Source organism: Strigops habroptila, chromosome Z, assembly GCF_004027225.2.
Source record: "Strigops habroptila isolate Jane chromosome Z, bStrHab1.2.pri, whole genome shotgun sequence".
Lineage (NCBI taxonomy): Eukaryota > Metazoa > Chordata > Aves > Psittaciformes > Psittacidae > Strigops > Strigops habroptila.
Genome location: NC_044302.2, coordinates 93,817,478 through 93,830,926, shown reverse-complemented (window position 1 = coordinate 93,830,926; position 13,449 = coordinate 93,817,478). Strand labels below are relative to the sequence as shown.

Here is a 13,449-nt window from a genome sequence, read left to right as displayed (position 1 = left end):
TCGGGTTGGGAGGAAGAGATGGGCCATTTGGAGACATCCAGTATTGAGGCTGTTCAATAGTACCTGGGATAAGAGTTTTCTACTTTTCACTTTTTTGCCCCTTTCTCAAGGTAAGGAATCCTGTCTTCTTAGCTATAGGATAACATTCTGCATATACTGATAAACCTAATCTGTTTCAATTAAATCACATGGTGAGCATATCACAAGTTTCCATTCAGGCAGTGAATTACTTCAGTTATACTTGAGAATGTGGCTGCATGCATTTATTTTTATAAGGATGCTGATCTGCTAGGATTTGTACAAGTACACAACAAAGGCAGTCCAGTGACAGAACCTAGAGTACAGAGAATGGAAAAATAGTTTGTAATCACATAACTGACAACTCTTCTAAGGCATACATATATTAATGTAGCCTTGCTATAGGGGCAATTTAAATTCTAATGTTTCCTGAATTCTGATTTGCATTTAAAAAAACAAAACAACAAAAAAACCCACCAAACATCCCACAGTAAAAACACCACCACAACTGAAAAATCTTGTCTTTTCACTCATAAAAATGTAAGGACCTTGCAGAGATTTTTATAGCGGGGAGGGGGGGAGGGTGGAGGGGGCAGGGAAAGAAGTATATAGAATCTTTTTTTTTACTCAGGGTTGGGGGAATATTACTTAGTATTCCTGTGGATATTCTCTTATTATCATGCAGTAGGTATTATCATGAGAAATTTGGTTTATCAGCAGAGGTAAAACTGGAGAAAAATTCATGTGATAAATTATCTCCATATTAAGCAACGTTGATTTACTGGAACCAAAGTATTCAACCAATGTTTCAACTTAAAGCTTCTGCCAGCTGATCTACTTGGGTCTTGAAAGATTCTCTGGCTGTCTGTAAATGGGTGGGTAAGATGCTGGGAGCCCTGTGGGTCGCAATTCTAAAGCTGTGACCTCTTGATCCACCTTTTGGGCTGCTCAGTGAGATCAGATTATAGGTGGTCCTGGAAGCAAGCTCTTATGGTGCATGCTTTCAAGACCGCAGTTTGCTGGGCAGGAGTCTACTACATTTCCTGGAAAACTTATTCACTAGAGATCATTTTAAAAAAAAAAAAAAAAAAAAAGGGCAAATCAACAAAAACTTCACAAAACACAAACCTCCTTAAATCTGTTTACAGGATAAACAACTGAAATGTTAGAAATGCAGTAGATGGCTGTGGGAAATGAGAGATTCAGTTTCAAAAGAAATTACTGTATACACAGAGATGGCATTTGGCCCAGAAGTGCGTGAGCCACAAGGCTGGAGACTGAGGATTCCTGGAGGACACATACGCATGCCTTTTATACCCTTTTTGGGACATCTGCTTCTGGCCATAGTTGGAGATGGGGTATTGTATGAGATGGACTTTGTCTGACCTAGTACTGTCACCCTTATGTAATGTTCTAATCCACTCCTTTTGAAGACAACGCTGTCTCTTGTTGGGTTTTTTTAAACTCATTAAACTCTACTCTCCTACTTTCTGACATCAGCAGGGATTCTCCAGTGAGTTTCAGCCTCCTAGAGATGCTCAGCAGCTGTTTCACTATTTTTAGCTTTCCTGATGGAAAAAAAAAATAAACTGAAACCACATCATTAATATGTGTTTGTTTCCAGGCATCCGCTAGCCAGTGATTCATAGACTGGTAGCAGGGAAAATTTTGGTAGACCACTGTATTCAGGAGGTATCCTAGAAAGTTTCTTTCATACATCTTTAACGTCTTGGGCAAAATGGCTTCTACCAGTCTCTTTTGAGGAAACTGCACTATGGTCTGAATACTTCCCCATTGGGAACTGCTTGCTGTTACAGTGTTGATGCAGACATGCCTTTATGTTCATTGTTGGTTTAGAGCTTCTCTCACCTATATTAAATCAGTGAAGACACAAATATCAAGCAAGATGTCATACTAAATGTTTAAAAATAATAGTAGAATTATAATTGCTTTTTATAAATTACTTTAATTTTTTTCCCCAGAAATTACTCTTTATAAAATTAAAAAAAATACAACACTCAGAAAAACTTGGTGTCAGACTGTCTGCTCAGCTCAGTCTAACCCCTTAAAAACTGTAGGCAATTGCCTGGCTGGCCATGGATGGATTGCATTTTAATACAACTTTCTATCCCTGTCAATTGATGTTCTGATTTGTTTTCACCAAGGAAAGTTACTAAAACTGGCTTCTTAAAAGAATGGGCTTTCTCTTGGGTTAGACAATGTGTTAAACTGTTGGATAGAATTATTAATGTTAGAAATGGGGTGTGGCAGGGAAATAGTGGTCCTCTGAATGCATTTGCTCTTGGATCAGTATTAACTTTTGTTTATGCTTTTGAGTGACTTGAGTAATAAAAATTCCATGAAGGGCTGATTTGCTCTAGTGGGTGAGAGAGACAGTTAGTAATGTTTACTTTTACCTTCTGTAGGGTCATAAACTTCCATCTTATAACTTGCAATTGTCCTAAATCTCATAAGGATCTGTGGTCGTGATTTTGTTCTAAGGTTGCAAGCATTTCTCACTCCTTATGCCTCACAATGGAATAGGGAAACAAAAAGCTGTCAGATGGAGCAGCAACATGAAAGATGTTAGAAAATTGCTGAGTTAAAAGTTTGTACTGAAAGGTACCCCTCCCTCCCTGTGTGGATTTAACTCTTCTTTCTGCCTCTTCTCTCCCTGTCTTTTATACTGCCCCGCCGCCAGCACACACACATAGGTACCCCTCAACCATTTTTAGGTGATTATACCACTACTGTCCCTGAACTTGTAGGATGTGAAAAACCTTAGGTTATGTGGTCATGAATGACATTCGTGTATAAACTCAAATAAAAATTCAATTAAATAGATTTTTGACAGGTCAGATGGAAAAAAAACCGCCTTGAGAGCTCAGTGTGGGGAGCAAACACGGATATTCCCAGCAGTTAGGAAGCATTCCTGGTGCTTAGCCTAAATGTTCTGTTGTTGAATTTTACGGTCTTACACCTAATTATTATCCTCTGGTATCACCCTGAACAACCTTTTTCCATACTTTGTATTTACACCTTCAAGGCTGGTAGCTGGTTACTATCTATCCTCCTGAGTCATTATTTACCAAAACTGTACATATTTAGTTCTCTTAGTATTCCCTCTTAAGCCAGTCCTTCCAACCCATTAAGAATTTCTCATCTTTGAATTACATCTTTTCCTTTTTTCCCCCTCTACGTGTTTCCGAACTACTTCAGGTGATCATAGCTGACAGGATCACTTTAGATGTGGATTTTCTATTGACACTGAAGAAAGGAAGTGTCTTTGATTTGGAAGTACCATATACACTATTGTATGTGGAATTGTCCACTATCATCTGAAAGTGTGTTTTGACATTACTGCCTTCCAGCTTCATATGTTTTGTTAAACATTCCGACATTTACCTCTGTAGCTATTCTCTACCTGTATTTTAAGACCTGAATCATGCAAGGTGCTAGGCATAGCTAACCCTCCCCAGCAGGGATTCAGGTGACTGGCCAAATTATTAAGGGGCTCAGCATCCTTTGATACTGATTGTGATTTAATCTCCATTCGTCTTTATGTGTGAAATCTTCATTGCTGAGCTCTTTAGATTTAAGATCGGATCTTCTACTTTGCTAGATAGCTCTTCCATCTTGATGCAACTGACGTTTATCATGCACATTCCTCCTGCCAGTCCTCAGTGCTTTGAATCTAATATGAATTCAGTTCTCAAAGCAAAAACTTCTGCTCGGAGCCATTTCAAATGTTTAACTGAAACAATTACAATATACACAGTGTTCACTAATTTTGAAGTTGATCAACAACAAAAAAAAAGTGATCAAAATATCTCTCTGGTAGTGATTACTACACATTTTAACTTGTGTTCTCTGCTCATCGGGAAATTGTACTTCCTTCACTTCACACAGACAAGAGCCCTTTTAAACCCAGTGCACTGAAGCTTTGTAAATGACACAGATCTTGTAATTAATTTCACTGTTGCTTTTTCACCTCAAATTACATTGCTATACCTTTTGTAAAAATTGGAAGGTTTAGATGTAAATTCACATACCATTGTTTCCTAACTTCTTACCCGGCAACTCAGTCCACAATAGTGGATAGGAAAGTGCACCTGGATGTGAAGGTCAATAGTGTTTCCTGTTTTCCTTCTTGGAGAAAATCTACTTGGGACATAAAGTATTTGTGAGTGTATGCAGGAATTTGTCGATGTTTAAAAAAGCAGACTGCTAGGTGTTCATAATTCTGGGTAGAGTCTTAAGAGGTTTTGGTTCAAGGCTTTAGACACTCAGTTAAAACTTCTTCCAGCCTTTGCACAACTTGTTTTATTCCTAAACCATTTACGCCTCAGTCAGCCTCTTAAAGCAAGTTTATACAATGCAACAACAGCTCAGCTTAAAGCATTTTGCCAGAGAAGCAGTGGAGGCCCTTGTTCTTGGGACCTGTCTCTCTTCCTTAGTGTTGTAACAGACAGGACCTTTGAGAAGCCTTTGTTATCTTTCTCCTGCCATACTCTCAGAGCACCTCATTTCACCTTGCTTTTTTCTCTTATGTGCACAAGACACACAGTATGTTCTTGCCCCTAAGTAGGTAGAAGTCTGTTGGTTAAGGAGATTGCTTCATCTTTGTCTGCTTGTACAAGAAAGAACTTGATCCTACTTCATGCTCTTCTACTGCTTGTAGTTAACAGACAAGTCAAATTGAGAAAGAAAGGTAAGGAGAAAGAAACAGGACATGAGACAATATGTGTTTGTTCCTAACATCAGTTGGAGGATACAAGAAACTATTTAAAGTCAAGACATGTGGAAAACAGCATCTGTTTATGGGAGCCTGGATGTTAATTGTTCTGACAGATGAAATTTATCTCCAAAAATCTCATGAAGTTAGATGGTACTGTAGAATTTTCTCTGGTTAATACTGTGACTCTTACAGGTTTCTGGAGACTTCTAGTCAGTCTTGGGATGATCATCTTGCAGGAACAGCTCCTGTTTAAAGGTTTTCATTTCTATATCAGCTGGAATCGGGAAATACATTTTTCGTGGGTTTGGATTTGATTTGTAGTATAAAAGTCATAAGGTGGCTTCAGATGCACTAACCTGAATTTAAACTTAACAAAAACCTGTGGAACTTATCAAAGAGATTTTAATGTTGTCCCGTTTACAGTTCCTGCATAGGAGGCAAGGAGAAAAACTTGATCCTAAGCAACAGAAAGGTATTGAGGTTGATTTTGAAAGGTGTCTTAAAGGTTCCACTCTCCAATTCAAGGCGTTCAGATTCAAAACCATGGGCTGGCAAACTTGGTAAGAACAATAGCTCTAGAAAGATAATTACAGCAGTCTGTTTCTGAACGAGCTAAAAGTCGTCCAATAATAGATCTTTCCTGCGGTTGCTTTAGTGTCTTTCGCTTTGACCCTTCAGCTGGAAATGTCAGGAGACTATATTGACACAGGTGCTCTGTCTCAGAGAAGAAAGAATACGAGGCTGTTTGGAGTGCATACAAGTTTGTATTTAGAACAGATGACTTGCACATTCCTCAAATGAAAGTGTAAATAACTGATCATTTGATGGTGCTATCAACAAGATGTTCACTGCATGGTCCTGACACCTTTTTAAGGGTGAAAATACCAACTTTTCTTATGTTTTTAAGCACAAACACATTTTCTGCATACAGTGTTGATGATGTTTTCCAAGAAATGTCTGTTCCTCACCGTGGTGAAAGATATTGAGTAGTAAAAAAAAAAAACCCAAACCAAACGCAAACAAACAAAAAGCAAAACAACCCTGTGTGGATGCAGGGAAAAAAAGGCTTGGGAAATGTTGTATGTGGCAGAACAGTCTTCTTTGTTTAGAGATGGTTTTGCTTTAGTTTTATTTTGCTAATATTCAAAGGCATTCAAAGTGAATGTTTTTTAGCAGTAGCATAACCTCTGAAGACTAGTTGAGAATTTATGAAGTCTCCCCAAAAGAAGTGGATCCAAAATAAAACTAAGAAGAGGGGGAAAAGTTTCTGAAGCTGGCAAGTGTTTTAGAAAATCCACTGAGTTATTCATACGCTGCTAACAATAGAAATAACTTGAAAGGCAGGACCCAGAACAGCAGGTACAGACTCTAATTAATGCATGTACTTTAAAGAGGTTTAACCCACAGCTGTCTGAATCAAGTGAAAGTGTTTCAATAGCAGGATTGTTTCTGGTTATATTCCTGAATTTCACAAGTGGATCACAAGGCAAAGAAAAATCCCAACTTTCCATATTTAGTTTGTTTATCACCATAGTGGAAAAAAGAAATCCTGAAGATTGCATGATTTTTTTTTTTTATATTTTTTTTTCCCAGAGACTACAATATAAAATGGATAACACAAATATGTTGGATTTTTCTTTGCCGTAATAGATGGGTTGAAGTGAGCCAAGCCTAGAGGTAATCAGGATTTTAACTTAAGCTTGATGTTTTCTTACTGAGTGGAAGCTGGAACCTACTTATTCTCACTTGGTGATCCTTAGAGTTGGGCCATGACTTTCTCATCAGTGACTGAGTTTTGAAATAATGGGAACACTGTTGCTTGGTCTGGAAAACCACTTGAACATGAGTTTCACTTTTAAGTCATCCTTTTTGTACTTTAAAATCAAAACCATTTCCCAGTTGTGTGATGGATAGGGCCTGAGGGTACGCATCTCGCCTTACAACATGGAATGCACAGTTATTGGGTAACAAATGAGAATCTAAAGTGAGGCTGGTCTGTTTAAAAATAAGTTTTCTACTGTAATTCAAAGCACCAAATATTTGCAGGCCCTATTAGACACACCAGCACTCTCTTTGGTAGACAACTACCTTGACCAGTAATCCACTTTATTTCTCTGGTTGGGAGTCTATTTACTGATGGTTTGCTGTGTGTATGGAAATTAGACATCTGTTCTGGGAAGCAAAATATTCTGGATGGCTAGACTCACAGAAACTTGAGCTGTGAATCTTGGGTTGATGGGCTCAGAAGATCAAAAGTACCTCAGAAATTTCAGGATGAAATTTAAAGCTAAAATGTTAGCAATTATGGGAAAACAGGACCTGGTATATGCTATGTCAAATCAATGCTTCATTTCGTACCTTGAGTGTACCGGTTGGCAAAAGATGGTTCAAAGCAAGTTGCAAGGAACTTTCAGGACCACAGGGGAAACTTATAATTGTGTGGGTAGGAGCCAGAAACTGTTCCCTTATGCTGGGGAAGAAAGTTAAAGAAATGAACAGCTTTCCAGTTCTGCAGTGGGATGGAAGCAAGGTAGCTGTGGACTTACTTGAAAAGGAATAGAGATAGCCCCTCAGGGGTCTGCCAGTGACAATGCACTCTGCTCTGATACATAGAATCCCTGAGCTCAAGATCCTGTTTGCTTGATTCAGATTAGAGTCTGGACTAGTGGCTGTTGTGGAGTAAGCTTCTCTTGTTATAGGCTCTGGTCAGAAATTTTGCTATGTGGCCGAGAAACACTTCTTGGTGAAATATTTCACTGAAACTTCCTATGAGAAATTTTGGCTTTTTAAAACTGTTGTTTTCATTAAAAACCTCCATGTTATCAAAAGTCAAGATGAAACTATTGTCTGCGTTTTATTGAAATGTTTATATATGCTGTTACTCAAGTCTCTCTGCTGTCTGCCTGGGCACTGCAAAATGTAATTAAGCACTGCCTAGTCTGAGAAAGGATGCTGGTTTGGATTGTGCATATCCATGTCTCATTTTGAAATATCATAAACTCATTAAAAGTGAGCAAATATTCTGTAAATACAGTTATCTTCTGCATTTCCAGATTTGGACTGTTAAATTTTTTTTTTTTTTTTTAAATTTTGATTCATGGGTTTATATAAGTGTACTTTGTGTATACTTTTACATACAGATCCCGTCAAGTTACCTACAGTAAGAAAATGACAGCATCATAATAGTTAATAGAAAATAACATAAGAGGAAAAAGAAAATTAGCATTCCACACAGCAGGGCATTTCGGATGTTAATCTGCCTTGCAATATAATTGACAGGGAAGCTGATATCTGGAAAGATTTTTATTTCTATCTTTTTCTTTAAACGGTTAGTGTTCAGTAGTTTTGCAGCAGGGGAGATGAAGAAAAAGAAAGTTCTATCCAAATGAATGTTCTTTACCAGCAAAGATGTTAACTTTTGTCAGAAGGTAGTTAATCACTGAAAGAGAAGCAGATGAAGAAATTGGATAAAACATTTCCAGTTCCAAAAGTCTTTATTGATTGTGTCCCCCTCAAGAAAAATCAGTTCAATCTCTGAAACCCTCAAGTGACTAAACCTTGGGCAGTCCACTGTGGACAGAGCAAATGAGAATTGTTTCAAAACCAGACATGCGGAGCTAGGATAGTCAAAGCAAAAAAAGATTTATTTTTCACTTTGAAATCCTAGCTGGGAGATGTAATCTGAGATGCTGATTTTAAGGCATGAGTTTTTGTAAGTGCTACAATCTTCTTCTGCGTAACAGATCCCTGAATCTTGAAGGAAATAACAATTTTATTTTCAGAGAAAGAGTTGTCTTAAACACAAATCTACTGCCTGGATGATGTGGGAGACATCTCTGGTCCATCATAGACAACTGGTACACCTGGGTCTAAACGCTTTAAACGTAATTAGGGCATGGAGAGAGTGAAGCATCACTAAATGAAATGCTCAGACCTGTGACCAATTTAGAGTTCCTGTTTCCAGACTTGTAAGGGTTTTTTTGCTCTGAAAGCAGCTCCTCTACAAGACTGTAGCTATTCTTAAGTTGAAGCATGACTGTTAGCATATAGTCTAAGGTACGCAATATTATTACATTACTTCATTTTCTGTATACATCACAAAGGTCTGGGTAGTTGTGCTTGAACTGCAGTTTGCTTTCTAGAACTGTATAGCGTGCTGTTGGAGTAAAGCCCTTATCTTCTCTGCCTTGGGCTTTTGGGAAGTTAGGTCCATTAAAGGCGGTATAAGGGAAAAGGTTCTACCGTAGCAGGCACTATGAATTGATCTCTTTGTTCTTTCTTGTGTAATTTTTCACAGAAATTCATCAGTTCATGTGTTATACAGGAGTCTAACATGAAACAACATAGGCCAATTTAGGAAACCTCACTGTTAAAGTCAGTGCATATTATTGTAACTGGAAGTGTGATGCTAATTGACTCAAAGAAGCAAAGCCAAAAAAACCCACCAAAACCAAACCAAACCAAACCCTGAAAATCTTGGTTTTTAATCAAAAACTGGCTTAAGACCACTTAGGCCAGACTTCTCAAAGCCTAGGGTTGCCTAACTGTTTTGGATTATCATCAATTGAGCTGAGTTCAGTGTCTGAGCCACGGATTCTTCTGAAAGAGGCAATAGATTATGGGTCAAATCATGAACCTAATTTTACATTGGTGTAATTGCATAGTTCCATTGAGTTACATGTAACCTCTCCCCTTGACTGGATTTACACCCCTGAGCTCAGAATCTGCTTTAACTGTTGGCTTTCGTCCAACAGCCTTAAAGCACCTAAGAAAATCTTTCATTTTCCCTTATAATGCCAAAAAGTAAACATAGGCCTACAAAGATGAAGGGCCCCTTCCCCAAAGCCTCTTGCAGTCTGTAAGTATATTTTCATTAGACTGGATGCACTACCCCATGTGGGATCTCATGCTTCATTTGATGCAGCCCAGGAGACGTCAAATCCATGTCTCTCCAGTTTAGAGACAAGGATGTTGTGCAGGACAGTGTCAACTGCTTTGAGCAAGTCCAGGTAGTTGACATCAGCCACTCGTCCCTTACCCACCAGTGCTGTAACCCTGTCTTAAAAGAACACCAAATTTGTCAGGCATGATTTGCCCTTTGTGAAGCCATGTTGGCTATGATCAATCACCTCCTTATTGTCCATGTGCTTTAACATAGTTTCCAGGAGGATCTGCTCTATGATCTTGGCAGGCACCAATGTGAGAGTGACTGACCTGCAGTTCCATGGGTCTTCCTTCTTTCTCTTTTTAAAAATTTGGGTTTGGTTTCCCTTTTTCTGGTCAGTAGGAACATCACAGGACTGCCAAGACTTTTGAAATATAATAGATAGTAGCTTAGTCACTTCATCTGCCATTTCCCTCAAGACCTGTGGATACACCTGATCATGTCCCATGGACTTCTGCATCTTTAGGTTCCTTAAATGATCTTGAACCTGATGGTCTACAGCAGGTGGATCTTTATTCTCCAAGTGTCTGCTTTTGCCTTCTGCAACCTGGGCTGGTTCTTGGTTTCCAGAATTATTCTGTTCAGGTCAAAGTATGTCCACTGACTGTTTTGCGTCTTAAACTTCGGCAAAAATCTTCAGGACACTTGCTGTGGGGTTGAAGTTGCCATAAGCAAGATCATTATCGTTCTATATTCTGTGCAACTACTATTTATGTTGTTGAATTCCCTTGAGGTAAAATTAAAATAGAGCTTTTTTTTTTTTTTTTAATTTCTATCTCAAGTTATTGTTTTTGTTTCCCCCTTCTCTTTAAGAACCTTGTTTCCCAGGAGACCACTTGATACATCCTCATGTTTCTAAGAGACTGCAGTTCAATAGGTTGAGAGTTAATTGCCATCTGGGAGTTTCCAGATGTTTATACGTCAGCCCAAAGAAGTGTCCACTGGTAGCAAACGAACAGCTGGAAAGACACAATCTAAACAAAGCATCTTTTAGTTGATTGACACACGTCTGGAAAACTTGGCATGTTTTTGAGAAATTGAATTGAAATTAGGAGCAACTAGGAGCAAATCCTTCATTATCAATAATTAGTCAATTAGATATTTTTGTTCAAATTCAGTTATAATTCTCAAGCACTGCACTCACTCAGTCATTGCCCATACAAGTAGATGACAGAAATAATGCATTGCCTTCACTTTATCTTTCCTTAAGAGATGTGTTCAGTAATATTCATTATACTGTTAAACTTAGACTTTTCATTGGGGCTGGATGGTGCAAATGATTTGTAACGGAATATGAAGCCTTTCACCCAGAAGTCAGATTCACTTCCAGCCCAAGCAGCTAATAGCAAGTGAGTTTTTGCTTTTTTTCAGTGAAATAAGCGGTTCTGTACAAAAGTAAATGTTTCAGTGGGGAAAATCGATTGTTCTGAAATTGTTTTCCACCTGGGAAATCAAAATAAAATCAAAAAAAAAAAAAAAAAAACCAAACCAAAACCAAATCCCCACCCAAAAACAAAAAACCAAACCAACAAATCACCCCAAAATTTTTCCCCCCGCTTTGATTTTTTTTCTCTGTAAGCCCCAATATAGATGCTTTGTACCCAGTATTTCAAGACTTGGTTGTTTAGTCCTGTAGAGTTAACCTGAGTGTTCAGTGTTCTGTTCTTTAAACAACATTCTCCAGTAAGGAGGAATCCTTTGTAGGGGTCATATGGATGCACAGTGAAAGAAGTAGCCTAGGGAAAGTAACAGCTGAAAGAGGTGTTACAGTTGCCATTTCATTAAACATCACAATACAAAGGACAGAGAAAATATTTTGGTGTTTCAGGGAGGGGCAAGAAGTCTTATTACCTTTTATTCTAATCACAGGAAGCTGAAATATGAAAATTCTTGCTGGATGGAATAATGTACATTATTTTACCGCAATCCACATGTTAATGTTTTTGAAAAATACTCCTATGATTGTGTTGGGTTTGTTCCTTATAGAGTAATCTTGTGATAAGTAAAGGAAAGACAAAAAAAAACCACATGAACCGGTCTTTTCAAGTTCAGGTTTGAGGCCATTATGCACATTAATCTACTTTAATTGAGCTGGAAACTGCTGGGATGGAACTTCTTACTGTCTCTAAGCAATCAGGATTTACTTAAAGTAAATAAGGCATTTTTTTTCTAAACAAATTGCTTTTTGCCCAAGAAGAGTGGGGCAGAGTATGATTCATGTGCATGATATATGAATGACAATGAAAAAAAAAATCTCCATAAGACATTTTTTGTCCCTGAAAAACGTTTTTTCTTTGACTATATAAGAGACTAGATTTCCTCTTTTCCATTCCAAAGTCTTTCTATCCTTAACACTTTGTTTGGGAAACCAGTGATGTTAGGATGCATTCGACTATGTTCTGTTTCTGGGAGTTTGGTACTTCAACCACTTTCACAAATACGACTTAACAGGGAAATCTCCCTGATGAGAACATCCCCCACAAACACTTCATGTGCATCTTGGATGGAAACTTTGCTCCCTCAGAGAGGAGTAGTCTTCTGTCTACTCAGTCTGAATTACAGTTGTGGTATAGTAGGAGTTGCAGGACATTGTTACCCTGAACTGTTGTCACTGCCGTCACAACGAGGAGAAAAATATAGCTATCATTATGGGAGCTTTACACTGCATAGTTTATCTCTATAACAGTGTACTATGATGCGCCTAATTAGACTGTATCAGCTGCTCCACGTCTGCTACTAAAGGGAGAATTTCTTATTGTGTCTAGTCAACAGAGAGCTTTCAGCCTGTGATTTAGCACTGAAATTAAATTTAAGCATAGTTTCCCATTTGATTATCAAACTATGGGTGACTTTTAAGGATCCTTTTCAATCCATTACTTCTACTAGCTATAAACTCTCTGCCAGTTTCTTCCTCTTTTCTCATAGATGCAGGCTAACCGAAAACTCATCTATTTAGAGAGGAACAAATCTAAATAATTCCAATTAGAGTATGCAAAATTTTGTTGTTGTTCTGTCTCATTCTTTGGCTGTCATCTTCTGCTTCTGAGTCTCAGTTATTCAGAGGTAATATATGTGGTTGGCTTGAATAAACTGAAAGGAACAAGCCTTCAGAAAGCGATATAGGGTAAGAAATAAGGCAAAACCCAGGAGTTTTTTCCATGCCAAATCGGAAGTCATCCATCTTGTGGCTTCATTGTGAGAGAAGTAGGAGTAGGGTGATTTCCACAAGACAATCTTTAAGAAAAAAAAAGTAAACATATATATTTATAGAAAAAATGATCTCCCTAGTCTCTTGTGTATGTTAATCTGTTAAAAACATTGTAAAGAAGAAAACAATAATATTGTATAAAGAACCAGCTTGGATAAAATAGTGAACATTGAATTGTAGTGGCGATCAGAGCTAAAAAAGTTCATAGTCTACTGTTTACTCGCCTGTTGCATACATTTTATATTCATGGGGAGAAGGTGGGTGAGTCAAGATGAGTATATGGGACACATTTGCTTCTTTGGCAGTCTCTCTGTACTTGTGCTGCTCTTGGAAGATGCCCACAGTTTGATGGACATACTGCATGAACCTTGAAAGATGTGATACCTCCATTTCAAGGAGCTGGCGAGGTTGCAACATTCCATAGTAGCTTCAGAGAAAATGTCCTCTGCATAACAAGCACTTCTTTTGCTGCAGGAACTGGCAGGTTTTCAGTATATTGCAGTAAGAAGGAATTATCTGATCACATCAGACACACATGCA

At 38.1% G+C, this 13,449-nt stretch overlaps 1 protein-coding gene across 21 annotated transcripts in view; it reads left to right on the top strand.

Moving 5' to 3' along the window:
* Positions 1-13,449, top strand: part of CELF4 (CUGBP Elav-like family member 4) — a 711,301-nt gene that overhangs the window by 78,420 nt on the left and 619,432 nt on the right. The gene's annotated exons all lie outside the window — the stretch shown is intronic.